This window comes from Carlito syrichta, unplaced genomic scaffold (genome assembly GCF_000164805.1).
Source record: "Carlito syrichta isolate Samal-C Ts95f unplaced genomic scaffold, Tarsius_syrichta-2.0.1 Scaffold305096, whole genome shotgun sequence".
NCBI lineage: Eukaryota > Metazoa > Chordata > Mammalia > Primates > Tarsiidae > Carlito > Carlito syrichta.
In genome coordinates, this window is record NW_007249192.1 from 103130 (window position 1) to 121229 (window position 18100).

At 38.9% G+C, this 18100-nt stretch overlaps 1 protein-coding gene across 1 annotated transcript in view; it reads right to left on the reverse strand.

Moving 5' to 3' along the window:
- Nucleotides 1–18100, reverse strand: part of GNAI3 (G protein subunit alpha i3) — a 42220-nt gene that overhangs the window by 23748 nt on the left and 372 nt on the right. The window lies entirely within an intron of this gene.

Consider the following 18100-nt stretch of genomic DNA (forward strand, 5'->3'; position numbering starts at 1 on the left):
AAAAAAAAAAAAAACCCGGGGGCCCCGCAGTCCCCTCTGCCATGACCCCTGCCTGTATCCTCCCCCACTTCTAGTTCTCTCACCTTGCACTCACTGCCTGGCAGCCCAGCATTCCTGCTTTCCCTCCGACACACCAAACTGGCTCTCAGTGAATAGGTCCTGACGCCATCTTTGTATTTACTGTTCCCTTTGCCTGAAAGAATTCTGGCAAGATGGTCTTCTCTCGGATTTCTGCTTCCCTCAGAACAGCCTTTCTGGACTAATCAAACTCATTGGCTCCCATCCCATCAGGTTCTTTCCTTACCCTGTGTTGTACTTTTTCATAGCACTCATCACTTCTTCACATAACCAATTTGCTCATTTCCTGTACTCACTAAAGTATAAGTTCCATGAAGACTTTACTCATTCCAGTATTCCCAGGGCCTTGAACTGGGCCTGATATAATCAGTTACTCAAATAAATATTGATGAACAAATAAATGACTAAATATTTAGTAAGTATGACCCTTTACTAAATATTTTCTCAACTTTATCAACCAAAAATGTCACTTTAAATAAAATTCAAGTAATATAATAATTCTAGACAATGACATTCCTAAAGACTCAAAAGGTACATATACATGACTTTATCTCTGTTCTTACTACATGACTGATAATCAGGGGTAGCATTAAATAGTTAATATTCAAATAGCACAGAATTACTTTCTTAGGACATTTAGAAAGAAGTGAATCCTCCCATGCTTATCTTAAAAAACTAAAGATTCTAAAAAAAAAATTAGCTGGGTGTGGTGGCAAGTGCTTGTAGACACAGTTACTTGGAGACTGAGGCAGGAGGATCACCTGAGCTCAGGTCATGGCTGCAGTGAGCTGTCGTCACCCCACCGCAGTCCAGCCTGGGCAACAGAGTGAGACCCCCAACTCAAACAAAAATACTAATGATTCTATTCTGGGAATAGAATACAAACATATACACTATATTTTAAATTGTTTAAAAGACAGAACTCTCAGATTATCCCATATTAGTAAGAGCTACTAAGTTAAGAAAAGTAGAGATAAACTAATGTGTCACTCTTTTACATATTGAAAAAAGTATTTCTACTATTCATGTGAGATTTCTGAAAGTAATAATCAATACATTTCATAATCTCAGAATCGGTTTCAACTCATCTCATTAGGTTCTACCCTATGGAGGTGCTAATTTTTAAAAACCTGTTTCCCCAACTCTCTCACATTGTTCCAAGGCCCCCTGAGAAACTGTCAGTTTGTCTTTCCCTCTGTTATCACACTGTGTATCTTCTCCCAAGCTTTATTAAGCATCCAGGTCCAGCTCTTTAAAAAAGGCACTTCTTATTGTCCGCAAAACTAAACACAGGTCTGTTTCAGTGGGTGTTCCAGGGCATTTTATACAAATAAGAATGAATCACTTTATGCCAGGTCTTTGACCTATCATCTTCTAGGTTCCCAGGAAAGGTGGCACCATATTACCCATCTTCCAAGCATGAAATCTAAGAGTCATCTGGAACCCACTCACTCCTTTTCTCTTCTTACCTAGTTGTAACAAAATCTTCTCTTCTTATGCATTTCTCCAATTAATCCTCTATGCTCCTCACAAGCCTGATGTTGTGCCTAGTATACATTAGTGCTGTAATTTTCTCAAGCTTTCAGCTCAAAGTCCCTCTCCTTTCTTGTCATTTTCCAAGCGGCATCAGTTTATTCCATAAACCGCTTAATTCTTCCAACACTCTCTACAACCCTTTCTATAAGGTCTGGGCTCCCCTCCCCCCCACTTTTCCCTAATCCTCTGTGCACCACTGCCCCAGTAGCACGCTCCCTCCCTTTCCCCAAGCATGGTTCCCCCAGCTCCCTATTTCACGACATATGTGGTGTCTGGAACTTCCTAATTTTATCTACAACTTTTTACCTTTCTTCCAAAATTCATCACAAGTTTAAGGGGAGATTTATTTGCCCATCTTCAAGACACCAGGGTAGTAAGGGCTGCAACAGAAAGAATGAGAGAGATGCAAAGGATACTGCAGAGGCAGAACCCATGGATCGGAGAAGGAGGAAATACGGAGAACAGAACCCTGTAGGCAGAAGGGATGGAACTAGGCCAGGGTTGGGATCGACAAAGGAGAAAACCATGGGAAAAGCCCCAGCAACAGCAGGAAACAGAATTAGTTAAATACAGAAGCTTTATCTTTAAAAGGATCTTTGGATAGAATCTGGATTCACATACTTAAACAGCAACTTATAACCTTAAAGTTACGGAAAACTACATCAAAGCGTTAGTCATTTTCTCAACCTCACACTGAGGAACAAAAACACTCTCTTCCTTAAATGTATCTTCAGTCCTAGAGACTTCTGTCTACTGCCTCCTCTCCCACACCTTTCACCCAATTTCCACCTCTACAGCTTTTTCTTGACGTTTCCTCACAGGTCTTTATACCACTACCACCTGTGACAGTGGTTATTCTAGACCCATCTCCTTTTCCTTCTTAATACTTGTTTCTATAAAGAAACAGCCCTTCTTCCAGAGGTCTGGACAGCCAAGTCGCAGTGTGGCACTACCTGTGGATAACCCTCCAGCCAATGCCAGACGAAGACTCTCCCCTACAGGCCCTCACGATCAGACACATAGGAACACAGGACCAGAACAGGCATAGACAGCCTTCCCCCAGAGCAGGCTGAAAGTCTGATTAGCAAATATAATTAAGTTTTTCTAACTTATTCTCATCTTTCATTTACATCAGAAGGAAAAAAGAAATATGAATATCTACAACTAAAGATCACAGGAGCACAGTCCATGCTATTTCCATACTTACGGTCCCACAGATTTCTTTTTATTAACAGATATAAGAACCTAACTGTAAAATTTCAGAAAGTTAAAAGTGACAGTTCATGAGTATAAATTAGTACAACCTCCATGGAAAGTGGTATGGAGATTACTCAAAGAACTAAAAGTAGATCTACCATTTGGTCCAGCAATTCAAGGTATCTACCCTAAGAAACAGGGGTCATTATATAAAAAAGGCACCTGCACCTATGTGGTCAGTGCAGCACAATTCACAATTGCAAAGATGTGGAATCAACCTAAATGTCCATCAACTGATCAGTGGTTAATGAAAATGTGGTGCACATATACACTGTGGAATACTACACAGCCATAAAAAAGAATGAAATCATGCCCTTTGCAGCAACATGGATGGAGCTAGAGATTATCATCCTAAGTGAACTGACTCAGAAACAGAAAACCAAACACCACATGTTCTCACTCATATGTGGGAGCTAAACTGTCACCAAGATGAAAATAACAGACACTGAGGACATCAATGAGAGAAGAGGGGAAGAGGGCTAGGATTTGGGGCACAATGTTCACTATCTGGGGAATGGGCCACCCGAGGCCCAAACCCCACCACTACACAATATGTTCATGTAACAAACACGCATGTGTACCCTTGAATCTAAAATTAAAAATATATATGTAAAACAAAAAAAATTTAAAAATTACACTTCATTCAAAATGCTTTTCAAGGTACTTAATATTAAAAAGTTACTTCTAAATTCAATAAAAGAAAAGGTTATCAGAATTACAGATGGGAAAAGTGTCACCAAATAAAAATTGTTAATTCATTTTTCTTTTTTTGAGTTAGAGTCTCACTCTGTCACCCAGATAGGAGTGCAGCGGAACGCTCCTGGCTACCACGGCCTTGACCTGCTGGGCTCTGGCGATCCTTCCACCTCAGCCTCCCAGGTAGCTGGAACTACAGGCGTGCGCTACCATACCTGGCTAATTTTTTTATTTACTGTAGAGATGAGGTGTCGCCAAGTTGCCCAGGAGGGTCTTGAAGTTAATTCATCTTTTAAAAAACAAACGTATCTCCTACATTCCTGCTGGACACTGAAACTTACAAATAAGTTTACAAATTTTACGATCTGGTAGAAGTTAGAGATCTACTTTTCTTGTGAATTTAGCAAGTTTCCTTAGCTTAAAATATCAGAGTAGGGCAACCCCTTCGGGTTCCCTCCCACTGTGGGAGTTTTTCTGTCCTCTCAATAAATCCTCCTTTAAAAAAGAAAATTAGTGTAGTTGTTTCACCCCACCTGCTATCCCTCGAATCATGACAAGCCTCTGCATATCTATAGCCATCCCTGAAGCCCCAATTCACTGAAATTCAACTCCTTGCTAATGCCCTCCTCATTCCTCTTGGGCAGTTACCACTCCCACCCTGAGAGCTGGCACAGATTATTGCCTTTTAGCATCAGTTCTAGAGGTTAATTTCCAAATTTAACTCCCAAACTGTCACTCCCAGCCAACTCATCTCATTTTATCTCCAGCCAGCTCTGGTTACTCTAAAAAAATTATCTGACTATATTCCCAGCTATTGATCTCCTTGCTTCTCCTAAGCTACAAATTGTTTTCTTGATTTTTGTTAAAATAGTAGTGAAGCCAGGCACAGTGGCTCATGCTTGTTATCACTTTGGGAGGCAGAGGCAAGAGGATTACCTGAGCCTAGGGGTTCGAGACCTCGTCTCTACAATAAATCAAACAAAATTCACCACGTGTGGTGGCACACACCTGTGGTTACAGCTACTTGGAAGGCTGAGGTAGAAGGATTGCCTGAGCCCAGCAGGTTGAGGCTGTGGTAGCCATAAGCATGCCACTGCACTCCAGCCTGGGTGACACTGAGACTCTGACTTAATAATAATAATAACTGCAACTTGGCAAGACCTCATCTCTACAATAAATAAAAAAAAATCAGCCGGGCGTGACAGCACATGCCTGTAATTTCGGCTACTCGGAAGGCTGAGGCAGAAGGATCGCCAGAGCCGAGCAGGTCGAGGCTGCGGTGGCCGGGAGCGGCCACTGTACTCCAGTCTGGGTGACAGAGTGAGACTCCAACTCAAAAAAAAAAAATAATAATAATAATAACAACAACAACAACGAAACCCTTTTTGCCACGACCTAAAAACAATTCCATGCCTATGTGGTTTTTCCGCAAAGACACCCTGACCAGGGTCACCTGGCTCTACAGGTTAGTATCAAACACCACAACACTAGGACTTGGTCGAATTGTTGTAATTACTTGGTTTTGTGCCTGTTTAGGACTCAACTGGCTCTAAGCTCAAAGCACAATCCTTGAAAGCACAAAACAGTGCCTTCTTTTTGCTCCCACCTCCCCAGCCCAGGACAGAGTAGGCACTTCATAACTCTGTGTGCGATGAAGGGTTTGCGTTTCTATACTATTCAGTGGTTGCCTAATCACTTGTGCAAATGCCAGTTGCAATGAATGGAATTTTCAATGTGGGCAGTTGACAAAAACAGAAGATTTCCATTCCTCTGCTATCTTTACTCAGCCCCACACCCACTCCTGGCTATGCCTTCAGTTCTCACCCCACGACTACACTGATAATAAACTTGGACTCACACTAGCCTCATCTCCTCTAGCCTCACTCTCAGACCCTTCTTACTCTTAAGACTTTTTCCCAGTGCCCTTGAACTCATCATCTCATTCCCAGTGAAATGAACTGCCATGAATCTGTCCTATCCACCTAGTCCTAGCACCTAGAAGAATGCATGAAACAAGGTGAACGCTTATTTAATATGTCAGTGGGTGAATGCATATTGTAAAAGAAGACAGTGAGTTGTGATTAGAACTTAGATAATGATCTCTTCTCTGAAAAAGATTTTTCTAGGAAGCAGTCACATGCCAATTACCAAAAAATCTTTAAAGGGCATATAAGAAAATTTTAAAATTTTCATAAAAATCAAGATAAAAATTAATCAACAGAGAATTTCAGAACACCTGCCTGCCCATAAGCTCTTCTAGAAAAATCTCCACTTTTCCTTAGTGGGCAATGGCCTACATGATCTGGGCCACATCCCTTCCTATGACTGGATAAGGAGTAAATACCTAACGCAGGACTCACTCAGTCACAGGCTGTGGGAGGGCCGACACCCTGTGTGACCTAGAGCCAAAAGATGAGCAGGACCAATCAGATTATCTGAGAAATCTGCCCCAGAAGGTGCATGTGAAAGAAAACCAGGCTATTACTTTAGAGCTTCATGCACACCAAGGTCACGAAGGAAAAGATTCAGAGGAAGGTGGGTTTAGAGAGAAGAGAACAGACAAGTGTGCAAAGACTTACAGATGCCATGAGAAAAAAAGAGAGCCCCAAAAGAGACAGAAAGTGAGGAAACAAAGAATAGATGAGACTAATGAGACAGAGAGAGAGAGACAGACACACAGACACAGACACACACACATTCACAGAAGGGAACAAGTATTAAGACGAGAAAGCAAAAAGAGGCAGATATAGTAAATCCAGTAAAAAAGAAACAGAAACAGAGGAAAGTCAGCCTGGCCAGTCTCAGAGCTGCCTCGGTCCCTGCAGCCTGATTCTTCTTCAGCTTTTCTTGTATTCCCACAAAAACCTATATATTCTAACAATAATCCAACAACCCCCAACTTTTGGAACTAGTTTGAATAAATTTTCTGTTCCCTGCACCCCTCCCCCCAAAACTGACTGGAAATAGCTTTAAGGAAATTAGAACTACCTTGTTTTGCCTTTAAATTTTTATTTTATTAAATATTGAATATATAAAAGAATATTTATAACGTGTAAAAAACAAACATCACAAACAATGTACCTATTGTTCAACATAAAAAATTTAACATTATCTTTTTTTTTTTTTTTTTTTTTTGAGTAGGGAGTCTCACTCTTTTGCCCAGGCTAGAGTGCAGTGGCATCCTCATAGCCACTGCAGCCTCGACCTGTTGGGTTCGGTGATCCTTCCATCTCAGCCTCCTGAGTAGCAGGGACTACAGGTGCACTCCACCATGCCTGGCTAATTTTTTGATTTACTGTAGAAACGAGGTCTCGCTAACTTTCCCAGGCTGGTCTCCAACCTCTGGGCTCAGGCAATCCTCTCACCTCTGCCTCACAAAGTGCTGGGATTATAGGTGTGAATCACAGAGCCCAGTCCAACATTACCATTTATCTTTGAAGCAACCCATATGTCCCTCTCAATTATCAATTACTGTTTCATTAAATATTTCTAGAGGATAAATATGCAATGAGGGAGGGAGAGATATAAAAAAGCCCTAACAACCAAAATATGCCCATAACTTACACAATACTATATGATTTGCTCGTTTCACATCTTTCACTAATTACATGGACATGATCGTATCATTTTACAAGCTTTATAAACCCTAATACAAAAGTTAATTAGTCATTTTACATTCATAAATCATCCAAGGATGATGCTGGTTTGACTTAAAAAAAAAGAAAAAAAGAAAAAGGCAGCTCACTCAACCAAGCAGCTCTCCTTAAAATGCTATCATTTGAGTGTATGAACATAACTTAGTGTTGCCATACAGCATGTGTTCTCTTTGGGCAACTGGCCAATGGAGGGGGAGCAGTGGGGTTCCTTCCTTGTCTTTGCAGCATTTAAGAATGCTTAAGAGAGCAATCATTTGTGAGCAGGAGGGGAATTATCCTCTGGCTGCTTCAATGTTCTAATTTTGGCCTCTGATGAGTAAGTTTCCTTTTTCTTCTCTGAAAGCAGGACAACAAAAAGCCATTTTGGTGCTAACATTAAATTATATGGTATTTACATAAGACATGACTGAAAACTATCGTTTTCGTTAGAGTAAAAGGGAACAGAAATGCCACGAATAGCCAGACAGACCATGACTATAATCCCAGCACTTTGGGAGGCCGAGGCGGGAGTATCACTTGAGCCTAGGAGTTCAAGACTAGCCTGAGAAACAAAGCTAGACCTTGTCTCTACAAAAAATAAAAATATTAGCCAGACATTGTGGCTCACACCTGTAATCCCAGCACTTTGGGAGGCTGAGGTGAGTGGATTTTCTGAGCCCAGAGGTTCGAGACTAGCCTGGGCAACTTGGTGAGACCTTGTCTCTACAATAAATAAATAAAATTAGACAGGCATGGTAGCATGCACCTGCAGTTCTGGCTACTTGGAAGGTCAAGGCGGAAGGATCGCTGGAGCCTAGCAGGCCGATGCTGGGGTGGCCATGAGTGTGCCACCGCACTCCAGCCTGGGTGAGAGAGAGAGAGAGTCCAACTCAAAAAAAAAAAAAAAAAGTCAATTATTTTTAAGAACTTGGAATGAACTAAAATATGTGAGGATTCATTAATGCGGCAAGATGGTGAAAAAGATTTATGTAATTAAACTGAAGTTTTCCAATATTTACTTTCAGAAATACATAAATAGCTCAACATTGAAATAACTTCCATAGAAAGTTTAACGTTGCACTGTTATAGTACCACATGTATCAGAACTACATGATACATCAGAACTACATGATAGGTAATATCCTGGCCGCAAAGTGAATGATTTCCAAGTTCTAACTTCAAGAATCAGAAGGGAAAATGTTCCATTAAAGGTATGTCCCAACCAGGCTCAGTGGCTCAGCCTGTAATCCCGCACTTTGGGAGGCTGAGGTGAGTGGATTGCCTGAGCCCGCAGGTTCGAGACCCACCTGGAAAACTTGGTGAGACCTCACCTCTATAATAAATCAAAAATTAGCCAGGCGTGGTAGCGCGCGCCTGTAGTTCCAGATACTCGGAAGGCTGAGGTGGAAGGATCGTCGGAGCCCAGCAGGTCAAGGCTGCGGTGACCAGGAGTGGCCACTGCACTCCAGTGTGGGTGACAGAGTGAGACTCCAACTCAAAAAATACAAAAAACAAAAAAAAACAAAGGTATGTCCCTTTAGAAACAATCCTTCTATAATTTATAGTAACTTATAAAATATAATTTCCAAAGTCCTAGCCAAAATCCACTTTCAAATTAGCTCTTTAAGGACAGCGATTAGGCTGGGCTCGGTGGCTCAGCCTGTAATCCCAGCACTTTGGGAGGCCAAGGCAAGTGGATTGCCTGAGTCTGCGGGTTCGAGACCCACCCAGGCAACTTGGTGAGACCTCGTCTCTACAAGAAATCAAAAAAATTAGCCAAGCGTGGTAGCATGTGCCAGTAGTTCCGGCTACTTGAAAGGCTGAGGCGGAAGGATGGCCGCAGTCCAGCAGATCGAGAATGCAGTGGCCAGGAGCGTGCCACGGCACTCCAGTCTGGGCGACAGAGTGAGACTCCAACTCAAAAAAAAAAAAAAAAAAGAACAGTGAATAGAAAGGTGTTTTGTTGTTTCTCAGATAATTTTAAAATATGTTTAACCTTATGATTCTAATATTGTATTGGTGAATTTCAAGATCACATCATGATATACAACACTATCCATTTAATAAACAAAAATAAAAGCTAGGGATATCAATACATGACTAAAACAGAAATTCAAATGGAATAACATTTCCATAAGTTCATAGACTTTAATGGAATGCTGACTATTTTAATTTTAAAATCCATCTTGAAAGAATAAAGAAATTTTTAGAATATGACATAGTGCAAATAGGTTGCACAATCAATCACGAAAAGATTAATTACAATCAAGCTGTCTTGCTAACTTTGAATAAGTCTGGTTTATATGGTCCCTATACAACCAGTATAATAAGTTTTAATAGCAGGCTAGACGTAAGATGTGAGCACAGCTTAAATGTATCAAGAGTGTATGTTTTGATCATGGCAACACATGCCTGACTCAACCGCTGTACCAGAAAGAAAAAATTCAGAACACTACCTACTTTTAAGTTAAATAACATGCATTTCTTAAGATGTAAAATACATCATTCAAAAAACTAGAAGGCTTTGTCTGAATATGAAAAACATTTATCCATCTGAAAACATGACTTGGTGATAAAGAGGCCCACAGTAGCAAAATAACAATGGATTAATAAACACAATAACATCTCAGTTCATTCTTAACACTCTTTCTTAAACCTTTAAGTATCTTCTAAGTCTAGGTTGGAAAGCAAAGGAAGTTCAGATTAAAGACTGGTTTCTCTTGAAACTTATTTCTAAGATCACTGGCCATTATTTAAGTCCAAGTCAAACAAATTTGTTCTTTTGGATATCTTTCTTTCTTTGCTTAGGTCAAAAAAGATATATTAATTTCTGTTAAAAAAAAACTCAATAGAAAGTTGTAAAAAGTAGGATATTTCATTTACATATAGCACTGCATCAAAACTAGAACAATTAAACAGTGATCTAACACAATGTTATTCAGTTCAAGCAGTTTGAATTACAGAAATGATGCAGCTGATTACTAAGCAGGTAACAGGATCACCTGGACAGATAAAGGCTCAAAGATAACGCTAACTTGCCAAACACAGAAAAAGAATTTCACCAAAATTAAGACTAAATTAGAGGAAAAACCAAATACAAGAGAAGTTTCTTTTCTTTGTGTTCTTTTCTGAACATTTACATTATGAACACTTTGTAAATTTATGTCTTTCAGGTTTTTAACTTCGGTTTCTATCTTCTTAGGCAGCTTTATGATGCTAAACTAATTTCGATCAAACTCTATAAAAAGACCTAACACAAATACAGAGGCCTCTTCATAACTTGCTAAAACAGTCCATCTGGTTAATAACATTAAGTTCCCAGACAAGGGACTCCTGGGGTTCAATTTAAACCCCTCATTGGTACAAATGAAAATGAAGGAAAATAAAAACTCAGAGAGTAAGGTTACTCTCCCAATTTTGTCTCTTTGCCCTTTATTAACTACATGGCATCTCCTATTTCTGAACTGAGTTACCAGTTCAAGTCCTCTACATTCTGTTGACTAGAAAACAAATTTTAAAAAGAATTTCAGTAATCTTCACAAATTTAGTGCCTACTGCTCTAGACATTTCTAATTATGAGACCCACAACATTTTAATCTTTTGGACTTTACTGCTAATATTGTAACTCCTGAGTATCTAAAGCATCTCTTCCTCTCCATGTCCCCCAACAAGTCCCCCCACCCCACTAAAACTAAACATTAAGACAGAGCATGAACAGTCAAAATCTGTGAGCAATCTACTTTGCCAAATGTTTTCACTTACTCCCTAACAAAAGCTTATAGGCAAAATTATTAATGAGGGGCAAAATAGTCTGTTTTGCCTCTTCCCTTAGTTTCGGACAATTTTCTGGTGCTCATAAAAGTAGCAAGAGGAAAAAAGTCAGCAAGAAAAAAGCAGGCATGATGATGAAGCCTAGACCATGAGCTGATTATATTAATATAATTCTTAAATTAAAATGAAAGGTAATTAAATTCAGGTGACATTAACTATTCTAAATTGTATGTGTTGATGACAGGAGTTTGAAATTCTGTAACCCACTTCAATTTAATTTTAAATTTAAATTTAATTATATATCTCAACTATACAAAATGACAACTTAATATTGAGAATAAGCAGGCAAGTTCTCATGAATTAATGAGAAACTAAAGCAGCAATATTTCCATCCCATTCTATTATGTTCAACTTACATTTAATGAATGTCTACTAGGTGGTAGGCATTGTCATGTCTTTATTAATCATTGACTCTAGTCATGCCTTTAATAGAAAATCTGACCTACCCCAGTCCTTGAAAGGGTCAGCCTTATAAAACCCACGATGCCCAATCAACCCTGCCATACCCCACCGCACATGACTGGATTGCGGTGGGCACCTGACAAGGCTGGGCCAGCAGGCCACTCTTTCCCAGGAACCTGGAATGGGGATCTTGGGAGCCTGTGTCAGATGACATGAAGTACTCGAAACAGCAGGTCAGACAGTGTGTAAGCCCCAGAAGGTGTCGCGTAGGCCAAAGTTGAAGTTTGTGGGGGAGGGGTAGGAGGGCAAAGAAGTCATAAGTGAGCAAAGAAAGCTGATCTGAAGAGGTGACTTACCAGCAAAGCAGAGCAAGTGGTCATTTTGCTCTAGGAGAAATGGGAGAGGGAGGGAGGTGTGTATCACAATCCATGCACATGCGACCTACTTGTATTTCATTTCTTATCTATCCTTGGATGTCTAATACCTATGAAGTTGCCTACTGTGTCCTTTCAATAAACCTTTCCTTCACTTGTATGAGTGGTGGTCCTGTTCCTTACAGGCAAAACACTTTAGCAGTATGTGAGATCCTGCAATAGATATAAAAGCGAGAAATACTTAGTCTTCCTGCCTTAAAGGACCATAAGTAGCTACGTATATACATATAATATGGTTATACTATAAAGCAGACTGTAGGTGGCATAGAAAGTATTATGAGGTTTCAAAAAGAGTGTCAGATCATAACCAGTTCAGAATCTCAGCACAGGTGTATGGAGGAAAAATAATTAAATCGTAATCGTAGTAGACAGTAGTATAAGATATTTTTAAACTGTGTTTACTAAGAAAAATTATATATGGAAACCCTAGGTCAGTCCACCAGAAAAATAATTTTTTTTAAAAACGTTGCTGATCCATGAAATCCCAAAATCTGTAATCTAGTAATGAATGAGGCACAGAACGTGGCAACTAAGAGATTATAGTGACAGGAGTTAAAAGTTACTGCAGTTTTCAGCCTAGATAAGTTAAGAACGCTGGTGCTGGAACATAAAAGTTCACAACAGGTGGATTTGGAAGAGAGGGGTGAAAAGAGAAAGCAAGGTCTGTATAGGATAAACTGACTGGGGTGAGGGGCAACACGCAGTTCAGTAATGCACTGGGCAAAGAGGAGAAAGAGCAGCCATGTGGAGTACAGAAAACAGAATTTTTCAAAAACTCCTAGTAAAAAAACTGTCCTCTAAAATAAAAATAAAGACTCTTCTTCAGTGAGACTCTTCACAATGTCTAGCCTTTTTCTTTTGCATTGTGAACATTCCATTTTTGCATGGCTACTGATTTCCCTCCATCTGTCAATCTATATTGCTTTTTCCTCATCTTTTTCACAGATGAGGGACTTTTAAGAATGGAGGTTAGGTAGTATTGTGGAAGAAGAACCTGATGAACAATATATACGGCTCCCTTCCTCGGAGAGGAAAAAGACATGCAGTAGAAGAAAGCAGGGAAGGAAGAAAGAGTGGGGAAAAAAGGAAATGTCTAAAGAGACCCACTGACTCCCTCTCCTTCCCAAAAAACTAGAAGATGAGGCAGCTCAGTACCACAGGGGAGAGACAGAGTAGCCAACACATGGTTCCAGGCTTCACTAGGCTTCTCCAAGAGGTCTCTTGACCAGGAACCACTTTTATCACAGACAACTGCCCAAAAACAAAAAGATTCTTTTGTAATAATGCATTTAAGTTTAGCAGGCTAAAAAGTATTATTTTTTTTAAAGAGTCGAATGAAACAAAATATTTTCTTACTTTCTTGTTTCTATTTTATTCTTTTATTCAACAATTATTTATGTATTTATTTTTAATTATTTAATTAATTTTTTAGTTTAAAGATATGGGGTACAATTCAGGATTAGGTATACAAACAGTCATTGTACAGGTAAAGTTTGGGCTCCCCTCTGGTCCCCACTTCGCCTGGTTTGAGATCAGGACAATTATTTTTTAAAGAAATATAGTAGATTAGAATGCAACAAGTCCTATACAATCTAGTAAGTATTAAGCACCCTGTGGCCATCATTGTACCACAGGAATGGCTTAGTCAGGGAAGACATTATTTTAATTCCTGAAAACAGCCATATCTTCAGATTGCAAAAGTGATAAATGCACTTAAATACAAGACACAAAGAAGAGTAAGTGTTTATAAAACACAACCCACTTTTTTGCAGTGCCAATTTCTATTTTTTATGCCAAGTCTTTTCCCCTAGACACAAGATGCATCCTCACATGAAATTTAACTATGAACCTTATCACAAATAAATGGCAAACATTATAAAGAATATAATCCTTTAGGATGATATAATGTAATAGGATATTTACCAAAGGACAGCCTTATTTTCAACAATAAGCATATTCCACCAATAATATGCAGAAGTTTAAATAGAAATAATTAACTGTATAATATAGGGTTTAAGTAAATTAGATGATCTCAATTCTCTGCGTGCAACTTACTTTTTGCCATAATACCACCACCAAAATCCCAAATAACAAAAGTATTAATCTCCTTTTGTATGCTTTCTCGGGATCTGCCAAAGGCAACTAGCAAGAAATGGAAAATTGGAGATAGCACAGGAGAAGAGCATTCAACAACTTACAAAACTAAATGATAACTCATTAGTATAGTTGTGAGCTTAAAAAAAAATCTAGGCAGTAGTGGGAATCTGGGGGGGAGATGTACCTCACCAACAAGGGTACATGCACAATGAAAATTTGTAAACCTATTCCTGAATTGTACTCCACATCTTTAAAATTAAAAAAAATAAAATTATAAAAAATAATTTAAAAACCTAAATGATAGCATTTAATTCCTCTCATCACTAAAGAATATTTATTAAAATTCTTTGAAGATCTTTGAAGAGTACATTAATATGAAAAATAATCAAATTACAATATTTAAACTTCATTGTTTTTTAAGTAGGATTTTAAAATATTCTACTGAAAGGCAATCATGCGAAGCTTCCCAACCAGCGTACAGTGCCTAGAATGGCGTATAGACGTGCAGTTTGCAGATATTTTTTTGTGTTGACATTGTAAATCATCTTTATAGCTTCAACATTTTACAACATTTAATTCCTAAAAAAAATCTAAATGATAACATTTAATTTCTCTCATCACTAAAGAATATTAAAATTCTTTGAAGATCTTTGAAGAGTACATAAATATGAAACATAATCAAATAACTGTTTGAAACACCTCTGAAAAAAAGTAGCTGGTGATAAGTCTCGCAGACGTCATCACAGATAGAAGTTACCGTTTATTGAATATTTACTATATGTTAGGCACTAATACTAAGCATTATATTATGAAATATAATCATCCCCATTTTACATATGTGAAAATTATGATTCATATGGTTAAGCTACTTGCTCTAGATCTCAGAGCTATTAAATGGGGGTGGAGTTTGAATTCAGTTCTGTGTGAATCCAAAAGCAGGGTTCTCATCCATTTTATCAGTGATCTCTAAACTTTGTCACACAATGGCACACACTGAAAAGGATAATATTTCTAAGGCTCATTGGGGTAAGCTGAAGGGGCTTGATGGAAAAAAAAGCCTTTATACTTTGAAATTATGGAATAAAAAAATACAAAGCATTACAGATAATATTAAATACTGAATTGGTGGTACAAATCTTCCAAATAATTTTTTTTCAAATTACCAATTCAGGAAATTTACAAAGGGAATCACACCAAAAATGTTCAAATGTCATTTCAACTGTTGTAAAATGTTGAAGCTATAAAGATGATTTAAAATGTCAACACAAAAAAATCTGCAAATGGCACATCTATACACCATCCTAGGCACCGTACACTGGTTGGGAAGCTTCACATGATATGATTGCCTTTCAGTAGAATATTTTAAAATCCTACTTAAAAAACAATGAAGTTTAAATATTGTAATTAAACACTAATTTGGCAATCAAGATCTTTCCAATATCATCTAAAGGAAACTCAAACCAAAAGTTATTAAAGAATTACAATATTGAACGAATCTAGCCCACACTAGCTTTTTAATTTGTAACATTCATTTTGATTTAATAATAACAGTAATAGCTAATATTCACTGAGCTAGTACAATAAACAAAGCTGTGTTCTGCTTTATTATCATTTAATCCTCATAGCAATCCTATGACGTATCTCTATTTTCTCCATTTTAAAGACAAGAAAAATGAGGCAGAGAGAAATTAAGTAAATAACTTTCCCAAGGTTATAGCTGGTAAATGGGAATTAGGATTTGAAGCAGTATGACTTCAGCATCCATGCTGTTAAGCTGTATGCTAAACTACATCCCTGGAAGAAACAAAATATATTATGTGGCTGGAAAGACAAGGATAAGTAGATAGATAAATCTCAACTTAGACTAAGTTCAATAGTTTCATAGTGATGAAGTAATGATTTGTATGTACATCAAAGGAGATACGCTCCAGCAAAAAGAAAACTATCTGTACACTGCACTGGGTACATTTTACGTATAGAAATAGTACAAAAGGTAATTTTAATTTCATATGTAAATTATGATACGGCTCTAGCAAGAACGTCTCTCTCTGAAATCTATTTGAATTTGTGGATTTAATTTGCTCAAGAAATGTTAAAATCTTACTTAAAAAGCAATGAAGATGGTAAAAACTAAAAGCAAATGTTTTAGTACTTTGACTTTTATTCATTGCTTTTCAAGTTCCCTAAATCACCAAATGTTTCATTTTGTTTTTAATTAAATTCACTATTTATAAAGTTCTGAATAAAGGTCTTTCTAGACATTTAGACAAGTTCTGCCTGACAAATCCTGCCATTTGGAAGAAGGCCTCAGTCTACAACTGTATTACAATAGGCTAATGTCCTTGGGGGATCTCTGATGGTCAATGTAAATCAAATCACTCACCGAAGATGAGAATACACCTTTAATTTCATAACCAATCAATCAATAAAGAAAATGCTAATGCCTTGAGTGTTGCGGTTTATATCAAACTTCTGAAAGGCCCTAAGGACTAATGGTCAACATTAGTTGGCTCAGGCTGGTTAAGAGTAAATATTTAAGGAGCACCTACTATGTGACAAGGGCCATGCTTAGCCACTGAAGACATCTCTTATACAGACAGTGGCAGTCCAGAACTACAGTTTGAAATCTGGTACCTTCTGGAAGCAGAGGTATTCAAACTGGAAGCTTAAACTTCAACATACACCTTTTCCTCTTACAGAGTATCCAAAAAAGCTGTTACCAGAGCTTCTTAAATCTAAACAACCAAATATACTAACATGAAGAGACCAGCAGGGGCCTCCAGTATATCTTGGAGTACAAAATAAGTCTTGGATTATGGTAGTGCATTTTCCTAAAATGACTCCTTTCCTCAAAAATAAATTGTTTTTAAAAAATAAAGTGCTAAGCCAGGTGTGGTGGCTCACACCTGTAATCCTAGCACTTTGGGAGGCCGAGGAGGGAGCACTGATTGAGCCTAGCAGTTCAAGACCAGCATGGGTAGCATAGTGAGACCTCATCTCTACAAAAAAATAAAATGAAAAAGTTCCATTGCTTAAAGCAGCCACTACTCTTACTCATTCTTCTCTAAAGAATCCCTAGAAAACACTAACAATGAAGAAATGTGGCTTGATCTATTGGTAAGCTGATGCCAGGATACTTCATATAATCTGTTGAGCCTTTCTACAAATTTTAAACTAAGTCATGCTGAGTAAAATACACCGGCTTCACATCAACACCGCTTAAAACAAATATCGGGTAACATGAACAGTCAATTTCTTTTGCCCTAAAGAGACCAAAAAGGATAAAACAGCCACCAGGAGGCCACCACAGTCTCTACAGTATACATGTCCACTTCTCCAACATACTCTAAGCTACCTACTCCATTCCCACCGCACCTCATCTCTAGCAACTGTTCAGCAACTTCCAATGTGCAATCTATTGTCCACTAGACCTTTGGCCACAAACCTCTAACAAGACATTCTTTCCATCTTCTCAGCTCACACCATTCCCCCACCTTGTATAAAAAAGAGTTATAAAACCTTAAGAGAAGAAAAATGATAGAAAAGGGCGGAAAAGTCTAGGTGGCCTTTTCACCCAAGCTCTTTTTCTGACAACTTGCCATTATCTCAACTACCGTCCTGTTCCTCCACCTTCCTAACAGTTCAAAATGCCCAGTCCAACACATGGGTCCTTATGTTGACTGCTCTGTTCCAGCCTCTCTATTTCTAACCATTCGAGTCTCCCAAGCTTTATCCTTTCAAAGGGTCACACGCTCCAAGCACACCAACAAGCCCAGCATGTAATCCATCCCGCCCAACAGGCTCCAACCCCATGTAAAACCTTCCTTGGTATCAGCTCTTCCTTTCTGAGCTGTTCCCACAGTCCTGGGTCTCAATGTCCTACCGCCCCACGCTTCCAAGCACTCTCTGCTAAATGCAATTCCAGGCCGGAGTCACACCCTCTCCAGCCCGATTCCAGCAACCTCAAACCCCACCCCCCTCATCACGCCCTCTGGGGCCTCAGCTACGAGCCCCAGCACCCCGCCCCAGGCCCAGCGCGCCCTCCGGACCCCTTCGGGGTCCTTTCCGCCGGGCTGGCCAGACCCGGCTTAGGCCTCCCAAGTGCCAGGGCTCTCGCGACCACCCCCAGCCCCG